Source organism: Trachypithecus francoisi, unplaced genomic scaffold (assembly GCF_009764315.1).
Source record: "Trachypithecus francoisi isolate TF-2019V2 unplaced genomic scaffold, Tfra_2.0 Lachesis_group11, whole genome shotgun sequence".
In the NCBI taxonomy this organism is placed as follows: domain Eukaryota; kingdom Metazoa; phylum Chordata; class Mammalia; order Primates; family Cercopithecidae; genus Trachypithecus; species Trachypithecus francoisi.
In genome coordinates this window covers 16,501,731-16,524,680 of record NW_022681456.1, presented here as the reverse complement: position 1 = coordinate 16,524,680, position 22,950 = coordinate 16,501,731, and the positions used below count along the sequence as shown (strand labels likewise).

The 22,950-nt window shown below is 46.6% G+C and overlaps 1 long non-coding RNA gene across 1 annotated transcript; it reads left to right on the top strand.

Moving 5' to 3' along the window:
* Positions 1-9,286: 9,286 nt before the first annotated feature.
* Positions 9,287-22,014, top strand: LOC117089345. Its single transcript, XR_004439559.1, has 4 exons — positions 9,287-9,888; positions 12,166-12,364; positions 21,194-21,369; positions 21,843-22,014. It is a non-coding gene; the product is annotated as an uncharacterized LOC117089345 (long non-coding RNA).
* The last annotated feature ends 936 nt before the right edge of the window (positions 22,015-22,950 follow it).

Here is a 22,950-nt window from a genome sequence, read left to right as displayed (position 1 = left end):
TTAGGTTTAGTGTGCTCTGATAGATTCAGCTGCCCATTGCTGAACCAGCGACTCTGGCAACAGGGATGGACTTATCTAAGTGCCCAGATTCCAGTCACTGCTGAAGCCTGGTCAGACCACCTGGACAGAGTAAGAGTGAGTGGTTCCCCCCAAAAAAACTGGGGTGCTCTTACCGGAAGAAGAAGGAATCAACAGAAAGACCTGATGTCCTAAACTCGCGTGTCACACTGTCACTAATGGGCAGGCAGACCTGAACAGCAGCTCTCCTCTGCATCTTCGTGCTGCTGGAGACCACCACCGGGACCACCTCCCTCCTCCATGCTTTATCCTGCCCTGTGCCTCCAGCCCTGCCCCTGCTGCAGGGATTCAGTCTTGTCGGTCATTTTCAAACAGTGCGGGAGGGAGAAGCCAGTGGAAGAGAGCAGGTGGCTGGGTGACCTGTGGCTATGGGATTCCTCTCCTCTATTTCAACCGCCCAGCAATTCTTGTGTCTCTTTGTAGATTCAGTTTCCTTGTACACTTTTATGTAAACAAATGACACCCCAGATTTTTTAAACTTGCAAATCAGCAATTTTTCTGGAATCTATGTCTACTTACCCTAAATGAAGGAACAATAGCTCAGAAAGAGGCAGGAAACTGACAATGTGTCAAATGAGTGCCAAGAGCATCTGAGAAACCACACCTCCCGATTCCCATCTCTTGCCCTTTGCACTCGCAGCCTTGCAGATGGGGTCAAGATTTGTGGGCTTCTGATTTATTGGCCAAGGATGCAGACCTTAACGTGTAAGTGGAGCAGCTTCCCATATAAGAGAACGAAGAGGATACCTTTGCACAGTTTTTTTCTAGTCTCCGGGTTCCCTACCCCCAGGGCAGGCAGCCTCTGGGGACTCCCTGTAGGTAGGATCCTGCCAGAATGGAGAAAAACAGCCCGATTCCTGTTACTCCCTCCTGGTCCTGGGAACTTACATCACCGTTCCAGGAGAACTTACACAAGCAAGCCATGTGCTTCCGTTTAGGAGGATGTTTACAAACCACTGTTCTGTCCTCTGAGTGTCTGGAAAGCTGGTGTCTGTGTACCAGGTCCTGCCATGCATTTCAAACACAGCTTTCTGCTGCACTGATCAGTGCTAATCCTCATAGCTAACATTTCTGAGCACTTCCAGCATTCCTGGAACTGTATCGTTTCATTGAATCTTCCCAACAGCCCAGTACCATAGGTAGCAGTCTTGTTTTCACTTTATAGCTGCAAAAAAATGAAGGCGCAGAAAGGTGAATGAATTTGTCTGAGGTCCATCAGCCAGGTTCAAACCCAGGCAGTCAGAGTCAAGAGCATGAGCTAGATGCTACAGTACGTTGCCACGCTTAGATGCACCAGGAAAGCTTTGGACAAGGAAGATGTAGGTTGTTGCCAGCACCTATGCACAGACAGACAGAAAGTCCTCTGCTTCCTTCAGGCCCTTCCTTCCACTTCCCCGGGGCTTCCAGCTGAGCCTGCGTTTTTCTTTGACTTCCCCCTCTTGCCTGGCATTTTCAGCAAACACACACAGGGGATTACGGGGAGAAAACTATCATATTACCAACTGGACATGGCTCCTAAGATGCCAACTGAACACAGGTAAGTCGGGGAAGGAAAAGCACACAGTCTCATTACTTAGACTACCTCGCAGCCGTTTATTGAATTAGTGTGATTCTTAACATCTTCAACTTGGATCTCCTCCAGGCCAGCCAGCTGGTGCATTCAGTACGACTCAGCTCGCCTTAACTCAATTAACTAAGCCAGGCTGAGCCGGGCTGAGCTGAACTCAACAAGTTTTTCTTAAGCACTGAGCTGGCTGCAGGGGAAAAAAAAACCAACAAAGGAGAGCAAGACGCTGACTTGGCCCTTAAAGAGTTGTCTTGCGCGCTGAGTGGATAATATGGTGCCGTATTTTCTAAGTATCACCTTCGTGGCTTTTGCCATACCTGCGCTCCCTCTGTGCTATTATTTACTTCATATTTTTCTTTAAACAAATTCACTTCCTTTTTCAAACTTAATTTTTTAAATTATTGAGGTGAAGTTGACGTACCATAAAATTAACCATTTTAAAGTGAATTCTTAGATCATGATGTTCATCTGAAGAAAAAAGTAAAAATAACGTGAATTCAGTGGCGTTTAGTACTTTATAGTGTTGGGTGACCATCACCTTTATCTAACTCCAAGACATTTTCATTACGTCAATATGAAAATCCATAACCTTTAAGCAGTCACACCCCATTCCCTCCTTCCCGACAACCCCTGGTTGTCATCAGCCTGCTTTCTGTTTCTATGATTTATCTATTCCGGATGTTTCGTGTAAGTGGAATCCTACAGTCCAAATATAATCCAAAAAATAATCCAAAATCTGGCTTATTTTACTTAGCATAATGTCTTTAAGGTTCATCCATGTTGTAGCATGAATGAGTGCTTCTTCATTCCTTTTCATGACTGAATGATATTCCATTGTGTGGGTAGATACAACTTGTCTACTCACACACCCATTCATTGATGGACATTCGAGCATTTCCATCTTTTGGCTATCGTAATTAGTGCTGTTAAGTACATTTAGTTTAGTTTAGTTTAGTTTAGTTTTAGTTTTTGAGATGGAGTCTTGCTCTGTCTTCCAGGCTGGAGTGCAGTGGCATGATTTCGGCTAGCTACAACCTCCACCTCCTGGGTTCAAGCAATCCTCCTACCTCAGCCTCCCAAGTAGCTGGGATTATAAGTGTCTGCCACCACGCCTGACTAATTTTTATATTTTCAGTAGAGATGGGGTTCCTCCATGTTGGCCAGGCTGGTCTCAAACTCCTGACCTCAAGTGATCCACCTGCCTCGGCCTCCCAAAGTACAGGGATTACAGGCATGAGCCACTGTGCCTGGTCCAAATAAGTTTATTTTAAAAGGAAATTCTACATCACTACAGTAAATGGGAAGCCAACATTTTTATAATACACAATAAAATACATACATAACTATTAGAAGGAAAAATTTCACCTTTGTAGGTCATAAAAATCGTCTTGTGAACTATCAGATGCAATCATAAAAAGGCTGGGCTCAGGGAGTGGTCAGACTTGAGTTCAAATCCTGACTTTGCCATCTGTGTAACTCTGGGCAAATGTCCTGTCCTCCTGAACCTCAGTTTCTCCATTTGTAAAATGATAAGACTTACTATTCCTTCCTCCTATAGTGGTTATGGGAATGAAGATCATGAGTGACCTGGCAGAGTGGCTGCCACCTATGATCCCAGCACTTTGGGAGGCCAAGGCAGGAGGATGGCTTGAGGCCAGGAATTCAAGACCAGCCTGGGCAACATAGCAAGATCCCATCTCTACAAAAAGCTTAAAAAATTAACTGGGCATGGTGGCACACACCTGTGGTCCCAGCTACTCAGGAGGCTAAAGTGAGAGGATCACTTGAACCCAGGAATTTAGGCGGCAATGAGCTATGGTCGTGCCACTTCACTCCAGCCTGGGCTTAATAGGTCTAGACCCCATCTCAAAAAAATATATATTTTTTTAAATAAATAAATACAACCATGAGTAAAGTGTTAGAACCGTGCCAGGCTCATAGCAAGCCCTTCGATACACAAATGCTGGTAGGTAAAAACACAGGTCATACACCCACTAGAGGTCAATATACTAGCAGCTAACAAAGTAAATATTTGCTGTGTGCCAGAAACTGGGTGAAGCACTTTCTGGGTATTATGTCATCTTCTCAGGGTTCTAAGAGGCAAATATTATCCCCATTTCATAGATTGGAGAAGGGAGGCAAAGAGAGGTGGAGCCAGTAGTCAAAAGTTCATAAAAGTTCAGGCCGGGCACGGTGGCTCACATCTGTAATCCCAGCACTTTGGAAGGCCGAGGTGGGTTGATCACCTGAGGCCAGGAGTTCAAGACTAGTCTGGCCAACATAGTGAGACCCTGTCTCTATTAAAAAAGCAAAAATTAGCCAGGTGTGGTGGTGTGTAGTCCCAGCTACTCGGGAGGCCAACACAGGAGAATTCCTTGAACCCAGGAGCTAGAGGTTGCAGTGAGCTGAGATCATACCACTGCACTACACCTGGGCGACAGAGCAAGACCCCATCTTAAAAAAAAAAAAGTTCATAAAAGTTTATACAGTGCAGGACTTGAACTCCAGGAAAGTTAAACGACAGTACGAGAAGTAACTAAGAATCACCTCCAATGGAAGGTGGTCCCGGGACAGGGATGATTCATTGCAAAATGGCTTCCTGAGCCCCTGAGGTCCAGCCTGGGCAGCCGCAGCGTGCGTGCGTGTGGCAGTCCTGGCCCAGGGGCTCTGTCCTTCTTGGATTCCTTCCAGCAGTATCTCTTTATCAAGTCGCTCTTTCTCGGGTGTGCCAAGACTAGGCTCCCTGAGAGACCGCTCTCAGCCTTCACATCTTTTCTATTTGATATCCCTCTAGCAGTTAATGGCTTCACCTGCCCTTCCTGTATTCCATCACCCAAAGACAAATCCAGTGTCCCTAAAACCTCACCTGTGCTCTGCAATCTCTCTCACTAGTTCCACGCTACATCTGAGCCCTCGAGACTGCCACAAAGCCTCTTACTAATTATTCACCCCTGGTGCAAAAATTAGCACGTCTCAGGTTCACATGTATCCATTATAGCTTCACCAATAGGGATGCAGTATGCATACTTCACAGTTTTAGTCTGCATGGGGAATCCTATCTCACCCACTGGCAACACTAGCACGGGGGTTGTATTAGTCTTCTAGGGCTGTTGTAAATAATCACACAAACTTTGGAGGTTAAAACAACAGACATTTATTTTCCCATGTTTCTGGAGGCTGCAAGTCTAAAATCAAGGTGCTGGCAGGGCCAGGCTCCCTCTGAAGCCTCTAGGGGAGGATCCCTCCTTGCCTTTCCCAGCTTCTAGTGGCTCCTAGAATTCTATTATTATTTATTTTATTTATTTTTTGAGACAGAGTCTCACTCTGTCGCCAAGGCTGGAGTGCAGTGGCGCAATCTCAGCTCACTGCGACTTCTGCTTCCCGGATTCAATTGATTCTCCTGCCTCAGCCTCTCGAGCAGCTGGGACTACAGGCGTGTGCCACTATGCCCAGCTAATTTTTGTATTTTTAGGGGAGACAGGATCTCGCCATGTTGGCCAGGCTGGTCTCGAAATCCCAACCTCAAGTGTTCTGCCCGCCTCGGCCTCCCAAAGTGCTGGGATTACAGGCCTGAGTCACAGCACCCGGCCGGCTCCTAGAATTCTTTGGTTGGTGGCTGCATTCCTCCAATCTCTGCTCTGTCTTCAATGACCTGCCTCATGCATTTTTGTGTGTCCTTTTCTGTCCCTGGTAAGGACACTTGCCACTGGATTTAAGGACTGTCCTCATTCAGGATGATCTCATCTTGAACCTGGCCTAATTACGTCTGCAAAAACCCTATTTCCTAATAAGATGACACTCTGAGGTTCTGAGTGGATATGAATTTTAGGGGACACTCTTCAACCCTCTTCACATAGAAGAGGTGGCTGGTATTCTTTGTAACTGGCTTATTGTATATTTCAATACCCTGGGCACACACATAAAAGGGTTCTTCTCTCAAGACAATTGTCAACCACATTCTTGCCAATCTCCTTTTCCCAGTCCTTTGTGGCATCATTAACAGATCCTATAACTTTCTGGCCACTTCCCAATATTGAAAAGGCCAAGCCAGTTCACTTTATTTATTTATTTATTTAGAGACAGAGTCTGGCTCTGTCGCCCAGGCTGGAGTGCTGTGGCGTGATCTTGGCTCACTGCAACCTCTGTCTCCTGGGTTCTAGCGATTCTCCTGCCTCAGCCTCCTGAGTAGCTGGGACTACAGGCGAGCACCACCATGCCTGGCTAATTTTTGTATTTTTAGTAAAGCCAGGGTTTTGCCATGTTGGCCAGGCTGGTCTTGAACTCCTGGCCTCAAGTGATCTGCCCACCTCAGCCTGCCAAAGTGCTGGGATTACAGACGTGAGCCACTGTGTCCGGCTGCCAGTTCACTTTAAAACAGCCACCTAGGCCCCATCTCCTAACTCAGGTTTGACGCACAGCCTGAGGAAACTGGAGAGGACCTGACCACCTTTTGCTTCCTTCTCCCCATGTTTCTGGCTCCCAAAGTGCACCAAGGAGGAGGATTTCATGGGCAAACAAATTTGGCCAATGCTATATCAAACCAAGTTACCCAGATGTCTCCACTTTAGGGTCAGTTGATGTGTGAATGTCTATCCAAGAACAGGTGGTTTCCAAACTTCTTCAGCCCAGGACACTGTTTTTCCACAGAACATCCTACCTCCCTAGTGTTCCCCAGAGCACACTTTGTGAAACAGCACACAATAAAAAGTACTGCCAAATATAAAGTATACCCACAACTATTACGTTTGCATAGCAATATAAGATGAGTTTTTGAGTAAACACAGCAACTGTGGAACGGTTTTGTGATTTATTCAGAAAACTGGCTCTGAGATTGCTGTGGACAGGACCCAACTTGGCTGGGAGATTTCAGTCCCTCAGTAGAGCCACGTGGACAGTGAAGCTGGCCGAAGTTTATTCTGAGAAAGGATTAGAGACTGAAATTGCTCTGATTTTCCTAAACCCAGCTTCCGTAGTCAGGAGGAAGTAACTATCATATTTAAATGGAAGTGCTTTCAGGAAAAATTTGCTTGATAGTGTGGTCCTGTAAGTTATGCAATTCTGTTATGCAAATTCAATGATAGGGACTCAGCAGAATGATAATAATAACTATAATACTATAATAATAAGAGAAAATATAGAATTAACCAATGCAAGTGACAAGCAAAGCCTCGCCTTCTTCTCCTGGCCTAGATCTGGGATCCATCCAGGAATCTCTGCTCCCAAGGGCCTCTCAGCCTCGAGCATGAGGCTGGTATTTAAATATCTGTTGTTTTCATATCCTACGACCTCTAAAAGCCGGCTGACTTCAGCTGGTCCTCAGCTGGACAATTGGCAACCTTTTCCAATGCTGGAGAAAACCAGGCTGCCCCGGACTGAAATTGACCAGCTCCCAACTTAGTGTCTTTCTAAGGATTTCCAAGGATAATTTCTGACCATCGTCTGTGTTCTCTCTAGAAGCTTTTTTTTTTTTTTTTTAGACAGAAATCACACCACTGGAGTGCAGTGACTTGATCTCTGCTCACTGCAATCTCCACCTCCCACTGGAGTGCAGTGACTCGATCTCTGCTTACTGTACTCTCCGCCTCTCGCTGGAGTGCAGTGACTCAGTCTCTGCTCACTGCAGTCTCCACCTGCCACTGGAGTGCACTGACTCTATCTCTGCTCACTGCTGTCTCCACCTCCCAGGTTCAAGCCATCCTCTTGCCTCAGCCTCCCGAGTAGCTGAGACTACAGGCATGTGGCACCATGCCCAACTAATTTTTGTATTTTTGCTAGAGACAGGGTTTTGCCACATTGCCCAGGCTGCTCTCCAACTCCTGGCCTCAAGTGATCAGCCCCCCTAGACCTCCCAAAGTGCTAGGATTACAGGCATGAGCCACTGCACTGGCCACCCCAGGAGTTTATCGAATCACATGACCATGTCATTCAGGCTCCCCTGTAGTCTCAAAACTGAGTTGAATCTAGTTTTGTCCATATGGTCAAGGCAAGTATTTTCTGAAAGCCATGATTAACCCTACAATTGGATATTGTAGGGGCCATCGAGGTAATAAGATGTGAGGAAAATCAACCAAGCTCACTCCATGTGCCATTCCCAAACTCCTCCATACATACACAAGATAGCCTAGAGAAAAACAAAGTTGATCTGACTGTGTTGTGGGAACAGGGTGACTCATTATTACTCAACAGTCTAGCAAGGATAGGTTTATTCACATAGCTAACAGGCTACCAAAGACCAGAGGGGATTTGGAAAGCAGTCAGGGGGATATGGAGCCTGTACTCCATCTCTTCAACTTTGTCCTCCTCCATAACAGTTCCCACTGCCCATGGAAGATGCCCAAACTCCAGGCCCTTTGTATGTGACTCCAGCCCTCATAAGCTGAAACCACCCCCCACCCTAAGGCAGAGTCTGGTTCTCATTTATCTACCATTGTGCCCAGCCCTGAGCACATATTTTGGCAGATAAGCCAGAGCTCAATGGATGAAGGTCAAATGAGTGAAAAAGGAACCCGCATGAAACTCAGGTACCACATGCTCCAGTCTCAGAACTGCATTATGTCAAAAATAAAATAAAATAATTTTTGGCCAGGTGGGGTGGCTCATGCCTGCAATCCCAGCACTTTGGGAGGTCAACGTGGGCAGATCATTTGAGGTCAGGAGTTCAAGCACCAGCCTGGTCAACAAAGTGAAACCTCATCTCTACTAAATATATAAAACTTAGGCAGGCGTGGTGGTGTGCACCTGTAATCCCAGCTACTAGGGAGGCTGAGGCAGGAGAATTGCTTGAACCTGGGAGGCAGAGGTTGCAGTGAGCCAAGATGGTGCCACTGCACTCCAGCACTCTAGCCTGAGAGCAAGACTCCATCTCAAAAAAAAAAAAATATATATATATATATATATATATAAAACTGGAGAGCAATTGAAATCTTTACATTTCTTTGGGAACACCAAAAAAAAAAAAAAATCCAATTTACATAAAGTAAAGCAAAACTTTTGAATGTTTAGATCTCACCTCCATGGCAGTTGGCTCCAAAATCTCTATTAAATTCCTTCAAACTCTCCTTCAGATCTCACTTCTCTCATCCCCTTCCTTTTTCCCCTTCCAAATATAACTTCCACTCTTTCCTGGGAGTGCAGGGAGGCTGGTTAAGCACATGGGCTACGGGACACATCTTGCTGAGTTTAAATTTAGTCCTGTCACTGTCTAACTTGGGCAGGTACTTGGCACATGGTAGGCACTCAATAAATGTAATCCATTGATGTTACTGTTATTAGTATTCTTCAAATTCTGTTGGTTTCTCCAATATGTTTTTTTCATTTAGCCCACTTTTCCATCCATGCAACAAGGAAAGTGTATTCATTTCCCAGGGGTGAGAAATTCATTTCTCAGGGGTAAGAAATTATCACAACCTTGGGGGCTTAAAACCACAGAAATCATTTCCCCACAGTTCTGGAGACCAGAAGTCCAGAATGAAGGTAGCAGCGGGGCCACGCCCCCTCCAGAGGCTCTTCTGGAGATTCAGTTCCTTGCATCCTCCAACTTCTGGTGGCTTTTAGCATTCCTTGGGTCGTGGCTGTGTCGCTCCAATCCCAGCTTCTGTCTCCACGTGGCTTTCCCCTGGCCTCTCTTGTCTGTGTCTCTTCCAAAGACACTTGTTGCTGGAGTTAAGGCCCACCCAGATAATCCAGGATGATCTCATTTTGAGAACCTTAACTTAATTACATCTGCAAAGACCCTTTTTCCAAATAAGTTCTTATTCACGGATTCTGGAGAAGGGTGGGTGGACATGGATATATTTGCGGGAGTGCATTTATCCCACTACAAAATGACACTGGATCCTTCTCCTCGTGGATGATGGGTGGGAAGAGGGTTGCACACTCCTGTAATTCTTTTTTTTTTTTTTTTTTTTTTCCTTTTCTCCTTATCATGCTGAATATATCAAGTCAGCAGCCAGCATCAGGTACCTGGGAATGAGGAAGGAAGGACAGGCAGATGGCAGAGGGGCCTGTCAACTTCTCCTTTTCACTGACACTCACACCACTCTTTCATTTGCAACCACAGAATACCTAACTGCAAGAACTGCCTCATTCCAGGTGGTCTGACCGTGTCTCTGAGCTAAGCGGCGGATTTCAGCCACAGGGTCTGACTCTCAGGCAGACACATCCTGTCCAAGGACTGGAGACAGAGCATCCGTTCTCCCACCCAGAGCGGTCAGCTGCATGTGGCTGGTTGGGGGGCGGTTCAGGTTAGTTAGTTATTGATATCCTGTGTTAAGATTCCTGCCTTGGCGGCACTGAAGGGATCCGGGAGGCAGTGACTTCACTCGACTCAAATTGCAATCAGCCAGCCTCTTGGCTCAGGCATTCATCTACCCAGAACTATTTTTGGTGTGTGTTCATAGACAGCACACACCAAAGTATTTGGTATTTGAGATGCAAGCGCTAAGGATGATTAAAGTTAGTTGCTAATGAGCATGCCTAGAATAGATATACTCTGTGTGTATGCGTGTGTGTGTGCGTGCTCCATGTGTGTGCTCTGTTGCGTGTCTACAAAGCAGATGTCTACACACCTGCCCTTAGGTGACCTCACCAATGTCCATGAATTGGTGCTGCTAGATCAGCTAAGAGTTCCCTGGATGGAAGACAGAAATGGGTAACAATTGACCTGTCTCAATATACTGCCTTACTGGGTACCCATGCTCCCCCATCGGAATCCAATCTACCTTTCAATGTCTAGCTCAGCCCATCTTACCATGAAGCCTCACTTGACTGCCCTCTGAACTCCTAGACCGAGGCTAGAAAATAGGTTTTATCTCAAGTTCCTTGGTTTGTGTCTGCATCACTCCAACCTCTGGTTCCATCTTTACACAGCTGTCTTCCCTCTGTGTCTGCGTCCTCACGTAGCCTTATGCTCTGTGTGTGTGTCTGTATTCAAATCTGTGTGTGTGTGTGTCTGTATTCAAATCTCCCTCTCCAGCTGGGCGTGGTGGCTCATGCCTGTCATCCCAGCATTTTGGGAGGGCGAGGCAGGTGGATCACTTGAGATCAGGAGTTCGAGACCAGCCTGGCCAACATGGTGAAATCCCGTCTGTACTAAAAATACAAAAGATTAGCCGGGTGGGGTGGCGAGCACCTGTAATCCCAGCTACTTGGGAGGCTGAGGCAGGAGAATCGCTTGAACCCATGGGGCAGAGGTTGCAGTGAACCAATATTGCACCACTGCACTCCAACCTGGGCCACAAAACTCTGTCTCAAGAATATAATAATAATAATAAAATTTAAAACATCTCCCTCTCCTTATAAGGACACCAGCCATTGGATTAGGTCCATCCTCATGACCTCGTCTTCGCTTGATTACATTGGAGAAACCACATTCATTGGTATCGGGTTAGGATTTTAACTTATCTTTCAGTGGGGTGGGGGTAGTGGGGAAGACAAAATTCGACCCATAATGGATGCCATAAATAATTAGGGATATCCAGCATTGGTGGAGGGAAGGGAAAGGACCACCTATTTGCTAAATCTGCCCTATCGTGTTTAATTTTGGTATCATTTAGTTGGAAGTGAGCACCACCTGCTATGACAATTGGTTCTCTCTCTCTCTCTCTCTCATCATCTAATCTACCTACCTACCTACTTACCTGCCTGCCTACCTATCTATCCTCTATGTATAATCTATCATCCATAGCTATTTATTTATCTTCCTCAGTAAATTGAAAGTTCCATGAGGGCAGGGATTATCATTTACACCCCTTGTAAATTTCTCCACTGGCTAACCCAGGATCTAGTAGGCACTCAATAAATACTTGTTCAGTCACTAATTTTCATTGTTTGGACTCCGAAATTAGATCAGGAAGAGGTCTCTGACACACAATCCTCTAGGGACTTCTGAGGATAAAGTTGGCTCATTCACAGCTTGCCCACCTGCACTCTGTCTTCCCGGCTCCCCTCAACGTTCAACAGATCTCGTCTACCAAATCTTATGTGTGTACTGGGGTGTCTCCCGCTAATAGGACAGCCCAGTAATTGTTCAGTGAGATTATAACGTCAGCCTCATCCATCAAGCTCTCCGCTAAGGAGTTTGGTTTTCCTAATGGAAAGCAGTGTCCTAAACAAGAAGGGAAGTGTCCTAATGTGGGGTTTTATATAGGCTGGTTTCTAGCTGTGAGCTATGGACCTGAAATGATAGTTAAATCGATGGAGAGGCACTAAGCTACAGCCTGTGAATCTGGGCATCCATAAAACCCAATTATTAACAGCCCTGAGTGGATGCGTTGCACACCGGCTCTCCCAGCTTTGATTGGGACTCTCTCTCTGGACAGAAACGGCCCAAGAGAAATGGAAATATGATGGCTAGTTGATTATTTCACAGTCTGCATGACAGACCACCCTCCTAACAAGACTCTAGGTCAAGTGCTCTTCTCTGCCCTGTGGATCTGTCGGGGAGAAATTAGCTCTCGATGGTATTTCCAGTTATGGATAAAAGCGATTCCTCACTGGTCTGGCTATCATGTGTTTTGCAGTGGACCAAGAAACACGAAGCCAATCTTCCGCCCTTGCCTCTTTCTCCATCTCGCTGCATGACCTTGGGAGGTGGCCTGACCCCTTGGCTTCTTTGCTGCCTCATCTCTCATGATCCACCTTTACTACTTCATAGCTGTGTTCTAGGATAAATGAGAGAAGCCTCTACATCTTTTAGTCTCCCAGGAAGACTGGAACCAGGTAAATGCAAAGTGGAGCCATTTCCTTTGTTTTTGCTGCCTGAGTTACTAACGTGTGGGATTTTTTTTAAATAATGGCAAAAATGGATGGATTTATGCAATTACCTTTGTTTTTGTTTTGTTTTGTTTTCCCTCTGGGGGAGGCTCGAGGCATTCTAGGCATTCTATACATTATTCTATTGTATAATTGTTCATCTCTTCTATGGAGTGGATGTTGGTATGCCCCTTTCTTAGCAAACTGATGGAGGCTGGCCTCAAAGTGAGCCACAGTGCTGGGCTAGAACTAATTCTTACTCGTAACTCCTAACAGTTTAATGTCTTAATGTCTGTCTTCCCTACCATAGTGATGAGTTCCATGAAGGCAAAGACTTGTTTATCTTGTTCTGCTCCAGCACCGAGCAGGTACTCAGTAAGAACTTGCAGAATTAGTGGATGGATGGATAGATGAACAGATGAATGGATGGACTGACAGATTATTAGATGGATGGATAGATAGAGGGATAGATGGATGGATGATGGATGGATAAGTGGGTGGATGATAGACAGATGGATATGACAGAGGAATGGCTGATTGGATGAATGGATGGATAGATGGATGGATGTAGATGGATGGGTGGCTAGATGGACAGATGAATGGATGGATGGATGGACAGAAGGATGAATGACAGATGGATGGATGATAATGGAAGGATGGCTGGATGGATGAACAGAAGGATGGATGAATGGATAGATGATTGGGTGAATATAGTTTGTATATGAACATGAATCACATTACCATTATTTATCACTGAGAGAAAGTTCTAAGTTTCAGATGTTCAGAGAAATTTAGAGATGCAGACCTAAGATACAGGCCAGAAGGGCCATGCTCTCTCTAAGTCCCTGGGTAGAATCCTTCCTTGCCTCTTCCTAGCTTCCAATGTTGACCATAAATTCTTGGTGTTCCTTGGCTTGTAGCTGAATCTTTCCACTCTCTGTCTTCATCACGACATGGCCTTTCTCCCTGTGTGCCTCTGTCCGCACATGGTCTTCCCTCTTCTTAGAAAGACACCAGTCACATTGGATCAAGGGCCCACTCTACTCCAGTATGACCTCCTCTTAACTAATTATATCTGCAATGACCCTGTTTCCCAACAAAGTCACATTCTGAGGTGTTGGGAATTCAGATATCAACATATCTTTGGCAGGGGACTTGTGTCAACCTGTTATTCAACCCATAACAATGTGTGACCCGGCAGCTCCTCTCCCGGGTGTGTATCCTGGGGAAACTCCTGAACAGGATCATAAGAGGACATGTGTGAGAATGTTGGTGGTGGCCACGTTTGTCCCAGCAAGGAGCCCAAGGTGACTTATATGTCTATGACTGGAGGAAATGAGTCAGCCAGATTTGACACATGCAGATGATGAAATAATACACAATACCCTGAATTTGCATACATCATCATGGATAGATCTTAAAAATACAGTGTGAAATGAAAAAAGTAGGAACTAGACTGAGATTGATGACACAATACCATGGACATAAATTTAAAATATATACTCACAGAGCAAGACTATATATGTTTCATAAGCATTGGAAAGTGGGTTGGAAGGATTTATTTTGAAGATACTGGAGTCACTGCTTGTGGGAGGCAGTGAGAAATGCTAACAGCAGACGCAGGCGAAAAATAATACAAGAAGGCACACGGGGGGCCTTGAACAGACAAATAGTGAATGTGTGGCATAAACTGAGAACTGTGATTCTACGAAGGCGCCCACCCGGGGTCCAAATTTTGCAAAGAGGGGAGGAATCAGGAAACGGATTAATGAGTGACAGTGGCACCCAGGGCTGGGTGGAGTCCACGTCCTGTGAGCATGCGCAGCAGGGCCCCTTGATCCACGCTGAGCTTCAAGGAAGAGTGCGGAGAAAACCGCCCTAAGCCCAGACCTGGAGGGGAATTGGAGCTGTTCGGGTCAAGAATTAAGCAGACAGGGCCGAGCAGAAGGAGCGGATGGTTAATAAGCCTCCAGGAGAACCCAGGCTGGACCAAGTGCATCCGCCTGGGGAGAAGGAGAGGAGTCCGCATGGCCCCGCTAGGGAAGGAGAGGGGACAGGGCTGGCTGTGTGTGTGTTACCCACTCAGACGCCCACAGGGACCAGGTGGCGGAAATGAGCGAATGACCCAGGCGCATACTAAACACTTCCACAAATAATGATGGACCTTTCTATATTTAAGAAACCCAGAGTCCCCCAAGTCTTTATTTCTTTTCCTCCCTTTTGATGGAGACGCGGGGGCTGGCTTCTTCTTTAAGAAAAACAATAGCGGCATATGATGATAAGTGGTAGCCAACTCAGCCATGAGGGAGACATTAGAGGGATGGGGCTTGGGGGAGGAGAGGAAGGGGATGTCCCAGCTCAACGGGAGGGCTGCTACCAGGTAGCTTCAGAGGATACCTCCGCCCAAATGTGGTCCCAATGTTGACAGATACTTCTTTTTCCAAGAGAAACTGCGAAACTGGGTTTTTATGTGAAATCTTTTTATTTGACATAGTAAAATCTAACCGAACCACAATGAGGTACCATATCACACCGACTAGGATGGCTATAATAAAATAGAATGGAAAATACGAAATTTTGACGAGGAAGTGGAGCAGTTGGAACCTTTGTACGTTCCAAAGTTGGTGGGAAAGTAAGGTGACCCACTCACTGTGGAAAAGTTTGGAGGTTCCTCAAGAAGTTAAACATAGCGTTATCATATAACCCAGCAATTCCACTCCTAGGTATCTGCCCAAAAGAATTGAAAGCAGGTACTCTACATGAAGACAAGTACATCTACATGCATGTTCCTAGCAGCACTGCTCATGATCACCAGGAAGTAGAAACAACCCAAATGTCTGTCATCATGTAAGATACAATGTAACTGAATCTTGAAAACGTTATGCCAAGTGAATGAAGCCAGACACTAAAAGTCATACATTGTATGATTCCATTTATATGAAATGTCCAGAATAGGCAAATCCATAGAGACAGACAGCTGACGAGAGGGTTGCCAGGGGTTGGAGGGAGGACGGTATGGGAGTGAATGAGTGCTGGGTACCAGGTTTCCTTTTGGAGTAATGAAAGAGTTTTGGAACTAGATAGAGGCAATGGTTACGTAAGATCATGAATATACTAAATGCCACTGAACTGTTCACTCTAAAATGCTTAATTTTTGCAAGGCACAGTGGCTCACACTTGTTATCCCAGAACTTTGGGAGGTTGAGGCAGGAGGATCACTTGAGGTCAGGAGACCAGCCTGGCCAACGTGGTGAAACCCCATCTCTACTAAAAATACAAAAGTTAGCCAGGCATGGTGGTACATGCCTGTAATCCCAGCTACTCAGGAGGCTGAAGCAGGAAAATCTCTTGAACCCAGGAGGCAGAGGTTGCAGTGAACCGAGATCATGTCACTACACTCCAGTCTGGGTGACAGAGTGAGACTTGGTCTCAAAAAAAAAAAAAAAGAAAAACAAAAACAAAACAAAAACAAACAAACAATGCTTAATTTTTGCCAGGTGCAGTGGCTTATGCCTGTAATCCCAGAACTTTGGGAGACTGAGTCAGGAGGATCACTTAAGGCCAGTTCAAGACCAGCCTGGGAAGCAGCAAGAGCCTGTCTCTACTGGGACAAAAAAAAAGGATAATAAATAAAATGCTTAATTTTATATTATGTCGATTTCACCTCAATTTTAAAAAACTGGAAAATGTAACTCAAATATTTAAGGAAAACCATGTGAGCCAAATGGATTCAGGCCGCAGGCTGCATCTGAACCCCTGGGGTGCCAGTTTCTAAGTTTGATATGGGGCTTACAGTCAGCAGGAGCCCCGTAATCTTGTACAGAGCTGCAGGATTAGGAACTCTGTTTTACTGGCAGGGAAACTGAGACTCCAAAGAGGTAAAGTGATGGGATCAGAGTCAAGCACAGGAGCTGGGGCTGAGCCCCAGAGGGTGATCTCCCAGCACAATTGAACCTGTGCTCCCTGCAGTTGGGGCCAAGGGCTGTGGAAAGCATTAGAAAGGTGGCAGCTATTGAAGCAGGTAGCAGAAGGAGGATGCCTGGAAATTCAGACAAGAACTGTGCATCGAAGCCGGGTGCGGTGGCTCATGCCTGTAATCCCAGCACTTTGGGAGGCTGAGGTGAGCGGATCACTTGAGGTCAGGAGTTCAAGACCATCCTTGCAAACGTGGTGAAACTCCATCTCTACCAAAAATATTTTTTTAAAAATTAGCCGGGTGTGGTGACTCATGCCTGTAGTCCCAGCTACTTGGGAGGCTGAGGCAGGAGAATCACTTGAACCCAGGAGGCGGAGGTTTCAGTGAGCCGAGATCGTGTCACTGCACTTCAGCCTGGGTGGCAGAGTTGAGACTCCATCTCTATAAGAAAAAGAACTGGCCGGGCGCGGTGGCTCAAGCCTGTAATCCCAGTACTTTGGGAGGCTGAGGCGGGCGGATCACGAGGTCAGGAGATCAAGACCATCCTGGCTAACCCGGTGAAACCCCGTCTCTACTAAAAAAAATACAAAAAGCTAGCCGGGCGAGGTGGCGGGCGCCTGTAGTCCCAGCTACTCGGGAGGCTGAGGCAGGAGAATGGCGTAAACCTGGGAGGCGGAGCTTGCAGTGAGCTGAGATCCGGCCACTGCACTCCAGCCCGGGCGACAGAGCGAGACTCCGTCTCAAAAAAAAAAAAAAAAAGAAAAGAAAAAGAACTGTGCAACCAGATCTCCTTGGAGTTGTTGCCTCCTCTCACACAAGGCCCAGAAAACTCTCTCTCAATTGAAGCCCATTTAGCAAGGCTGGATTGAGTATGTATGTACTGTGCATGTGGCAGGCACCACGTGAAATTAATAAAAGTAATAAGTGCAAAGGCTTAAGGGTTCACCCTGTGCAATGCACATTCTGTTGAGACCTCCTCTGATGCTCAGGGTAACACTGTGAAGTGGAAACAGCGTTGCCACATGGATTGCAGGCATGCATTTCACTTTTATACCATGCACACATTTAACTTACATAATGCATGCATTTAACTTACCCAAATTCAACTAACTGCAGTTGGCCAAAAGGAAAGGAGAAACATCCTCATTGAAAGGGGGTAGACCTGTCGTGTCCCCGTGCGAACTTGCCACACAGGAAGCATGGAAATGGAATATATGGATCCGTTCTCATTGTCTCCAATCCTGACAGCCTTTCCTAGAATGAGCAGCTCTCTGTGCTGAGCGGGATTCTAGCTGAGGATTTCTCAGCCTTGGCACTACTGACATTCTGGGTTGGATAATTATTAGTTGTGGGGACTGTCTAGTGTGTTGGAGGATGTTTAGAGGCATCCCTGGCCTCTCTCCACTAGATGCCAGGCGCATTTATTCCTACCCCTAGTTATGACAACCAAAAATGTCTCCAGGAACTGCCAAACATCCGCTGAGGGGCAAAATCGCCCTGGCTGAGAATTTAAAGTTTAAAATGTGTCATCTAGAGTTTAAAATGTGTATTTATTGGTGCTCAACTAAAGAGCAGGATTGGAGGTGGGGGGTGGGGAGGATGGCAGGTGGGTAAATGGCTGCATTATGATAATTGTATTATTGTTACAGGAAAGGGGTCCCAATCCAGACCCCAAGAGAGGATTCTTGGATCTTGCACAAGAAATAATTCAGGGCGAGTCCATAGAGTAAAATGAAAGCAAGTTTATTAAGAAAGTAAAGGAATAAAAGAATAGCTACTCCATAGGCAGAGCAGCCCTGAGGGCTGCTGGTTGCCCATTTTTATGGTTATTTATTGATGATATGCTAAACAAGGGGTGGTTTATTCATGCCTCCCCTTTTTAGACCATATAGGGGAACCTCCTGACGTTGCCATGGCATTTGTAAACACTCATGGCGCTGGTGGGAGTGTAGCAGTGAGGACAACCAGAGGTCACTCTTGTCACCATCTTTGTTTTGGTGGGTTTTAGCCGACATCTTTACTGCAATCTGTTTTATCAGCAAGGTCTTTATGACCTGCATCTTGTGCTGACCTCCTATCTCATCCTGTGACTTAGAATGTCTTAATCACCGGGAATGCACCCCATTTTACCCAGCTCCTATTCAAGACAGAGTTGCTCTGGTTCATATGTCTCTGACATTATGACAATTTGCTGACATTTGTGGTGATGCCATTCCTTGTGGAAGGGAGCAGAGTTAAGGGATTTTCACGGAAATGTTTTCCTTCACCTTGACTTTAGAATCTAGTACCCATATACACTCGCTGCAACTCAAGTCCCACAGGTGGGAAAATGGGGGCCCCAGGGAGTAAGTCATTTGCCCAAGGTCTCAGAGCTCATGAATGACAAAGAAGAGATTCAAGCCCGATCTATTTTACTAGGAAACCGGCTCCCTCCCCCCGCCCCCACCTTTTTTTCTTCCCCTTCTCTCATTGTTTTGCCTTCCTATCCACAAGAGGGGTCTAAGGGAAATCAGCGTGCCAGAAGGTAGAGTCTCATCAGACTCTCCACTACTGCAGGTGGCACTGAGAGTTAGCGGCCTGCCCCACAGTTCCGGATGAGGCCACAGGTAAATTAAGATTCCAAAGGTTTATGAAGCTGGTATTACTTAGGACTTTTCTAGCTGCAAGAGACAAAAACCTAATTCAGACTAGCTCAAACCAAAAAGGAACCATATTGACTCACATAACTAGCAAGTTGAAGGGGTGATGGCTTCAGGCATGTTGAGGTCAAGGGGTTCAAATGGTCATCAGGACATGATCTCTCCATTTTTGGTTTCATCTCTGTTAGCTTCATTCTCTGAACAACTCTTCCTTCCATTATCCAAAGAGAGCCAATGGCAGCACTGAGTGTAAAACTTGACCTTTTAGAAATCCAGCAGAAGGATTTCCTCCCTCCTAAGAGATTCATCCAACATTCCTGAAATTCACTCGATTGTCCCAGCTTTGAGTCCCATGGATGTTTCCAAAAATGAATCACTATGGCCAGGGGCATATGAGATCCCATGATCAGGCCTGGGCCACCTCCTCACTTCCAGAGTTTGAGAGTAAGTTGAGCCCCAAATCTTACGGAAAAAAAGAGTGGGAGGAGGAAGAGTAGTATTCTGTGGCCAACCTAGAAAACCACAGAAATTCCTCCCACCTACTGCTCAGGCCTGTGGGAAACTTGTAAGACAGAGTTCCAGTCTGTGTGAGTGGCAAGTGGAGGCATCTTGGGAGGGGCCTTGCAAAGGCAAAGCCAGGCTGGCTTGGTGGAGTCCTTTCCAGAATCCATCTGCTTGTGTAAAGCCCAGCAGAGGCCACCTTCAGCCAGCCCTCCCACATACTGGTGAAAGTGTTGTTGTTGTTGTTGTTGTTGTTGTTGTTTGAGACAGGGTCTCACTCTGTCACCCAGATTAGAGTGCAGTGGTACAATCTTGGCTCACTGCAACCTCCACCTCCCGGGTTCAAGCGATGCTCCTGCCTCAGCCTCCCGAGTAGCTGGGATTACAGGCATATGCCACCATGCCCGGCTAATTTTTGTATTTTTGGTAGAGATGGGGCTTCACCATGTTGGCCAGGCTGGTTTTGAACTCCTGACCTCAAGTGATCCGCCCACCCCGGCCTCCCAAAGTGCTGGGATTACAGGCATGAGCTACAGAATCTGGACTTAAAGTGGTTTTTAAAAAGTGCTATGTGAGACTTCCAAATGCTACTCACGGGGAGGGAAGTGAAAGAAGGAGAGGACTGGGGAAGAAACACCTTCTATTTTTTTTTTTCTTTTTTCTTTTTTTAGAGACAGCGTATTGCTCTATCACCCAGGCTGCAGCCTGGACCTCTTGGCTCAAGGGATCCTCCCACCTTAGCCTCCTGTGTAGCTGGGACCACAGGCATGCACCAGCACACCCAGCTAATTTTTTTTTTTTTTTTGTAGAGATGGGGTCTCTCTATGTTGCCCAGGCTGGCCTCAAACTCCTGGGCTCAAGTGATCCTCCCTCCTCAGCCTCCCAAAGTACTGGGATTACAGGAGTGAGTCACCTCACCTGTACAGCTTCTTTGGAGAATGGGCCTGGGCAGGTAAAACAGGGGCCACTCTATACCATCATGGCACAGCAAGAGCTGGGCTATGTAGGTTCAATACACTTGTCATTTAATTCTTGTGACAACCTCCTGTCATTATTGCTGTTTTACAGATAAGGAACTGAGGCTCAGAGAGGTTCCATGTCGCGGCTAGCATTTCACTTACACCTGAGCAAAGGCTCTCTTTGTCCAGAGACAATGTGCCTTTTGGTGATAGCGCTAGGACTGAAACCCAAGTCTACCCGACTCAAAGTCCACAGCTTGTCCCCCATCCCGCAGGGACCTCTCCACGCTAGTAAGCCCCATGAAACCTCCTCAGTGCTTCGTTCCAGTCTTTTAACTTCAAGCCCAGTCAGCGAGTTCTTTATTTCCACAAATGGTGCCATTAAACTAATGGCTTCGGGACCCATAGGCTGGCCTCGGCACAGTTACACATCCCTCCACCCCCCGTGTTCTGGCTTCCAAAAAAATACATGGGAAATTCCAGGAGCGGAAGCCCACTTGGACACGTTTCCGGGCCACCATTTTGCTTTGGGATGGGCAAAAAGAGACACACACCCTGAACTTGAACTCCTCCTTGTGCAGCCTCCAGCCGGCCAGGCGCTAAATAGGGCCACGGCCCGTTTCCTCCTTCAAAAGTCCCTTGTAAAAGGCGGTAGCAGACCCCATCAGACAAAAAGCTGAGAAACCAGGGTTGAAACAGAGGCCTCTTTCTGTTTGGTCAATCAGCAGCTGCAAAGGATGCGTAGGATGGAGCTAAATTTATTTGTTCCTTTCTTTCTCAGCAACAGCGATGAGGCCCGAGGTGCAGCTGTCTCGCCTCGCCTGTCTTTTGCAGGCACCGGCATGCACAGAACACGGCTCTCCGGGAGGAAGATTCCTTTCCATTTTGTTCGCTCTCTGCCTCCGCAAGGCTCCCAGCCACCTCTAGGGAGTACAGGGCGAGATCCTGTGCCAGCGGGTAGGAATCTGTAGCTGCCTCCCAGCCCCAGGGTGGAAATCATGACCTTTGAGAAGCAGGCAAGCTGCATGGCATAGATACTCAGGCCTGGTGAAGGCAAAGTGGGGCCACACCCTAGAAAACCACAGAAGTCCCCACAGCCTCTGCTTTCACTCGTCAGACCTGTGGGAAACTTGTAAGACACAGTCCGTGTGATCAGCGGGTGGGGGCATGTTGGCAGGGGCCTTCCGAAGGCCGAAGCCAGGCTGGCAGGGCAGAGTCCTTTCCAGAATTTATCTGTTTGCTTAAAGCCCAGCGGAGGGGCCACCTTCAGCCGGCCCCCCAGCACACTGGTCCAAGTAGTTTTTTCAAAGTGCTTTGTGAGACTTTCAAAAGGTACCCATGGGGAGGGAAGTGAGAGGAGGAGGAGGGGACGGGGAAGAAACAGCTTCTTTATTTCTAGCTTTGCTTGAATGGCTTCTTGACGGTTACAGCTCCAGTTTTGCTGAGTCAGAAGAATCCCACAGCCGCTCACCGGAAACACAGCTGTTGGGCGAAAATAACCACAGAGCTGAGCATCATGCACCTTCCAGAAAAGATGGCAGAAAACCTCAAAACAAAAGAGAAATACAAAACAATAAGAGACACTGTCAAGAAAAAAAAAAACCACCGCAGCTCACTAACCGATCCAAGCTGGTGGCGCTCTCCTGATCTCTCTCCACTCCCAGGCCAAGCAACGACTCTGAAATAAAGCTAAGTTTGGCTGCTTTTATTTACGACACACACACAGACACACACACACACACACATTTTTTTTTTTCGATAGGGTCTTGCTGTGTCGCCCAGGCTGGAATACAGTGGTGTGATCTCGGCTCGCTGCAACCTCTGCCTACTGGGTTCAAGCGGTTCTCCTGCCTCAGCCTTCCGAGTAGCTGGGATTACGAGTGTGCTACCACGCCCAGCTAATTTTTGTATTTTTAGTAGAGACGAGGTTTCGCCATGTTGGCCAGGCTGGTCTCAAACTCCTGACCTCAAGTGATCCACCCACCTCGGCCTCCTGAAGTCTTGGGATTACAGGTGTGAGCCATCACACCCGGCCTACTTTTACTCTGTAGTGGGTTTAATCGTGTCTCCCCAGTCACACCTCCACCAAAAAAAGAAAAGCTATGTCCACAGTCTAGTGCTCCAGCACCTGTGAATGTGACCTTAATGGAGAAAGGATCTTTGCAGGTGTAAATTAATTTTAGGATCTCAAGATTAAATCATCCTAGACTATCTGGGTGGACCTCAAATCCAATGACAGGTATCCTTATAAAAGCAAGGCAGATCCAGCTTGGGCAACATAGTGAGACCCTGTTTCTACAAAAAGTTAAAAAAAAAAAAAAAGCCTGGGCATAGTGGCTCACACCTCTAATCCCAGCATCTTGGGAGTCCCAGGTGGGCAGATCACTTGAGGTCAGGAGTTCAAGACCAGCCTGCCCAATGTGGCTTAACCTCATCTCTACTAAAAATACAAAAATTAGCTGGGCATGGTAGTGCATGCCTGTAATCCCTGCTACTTGGGAGGCTGAGACACAAGAATCACTCGAACCCAGGAAGCAG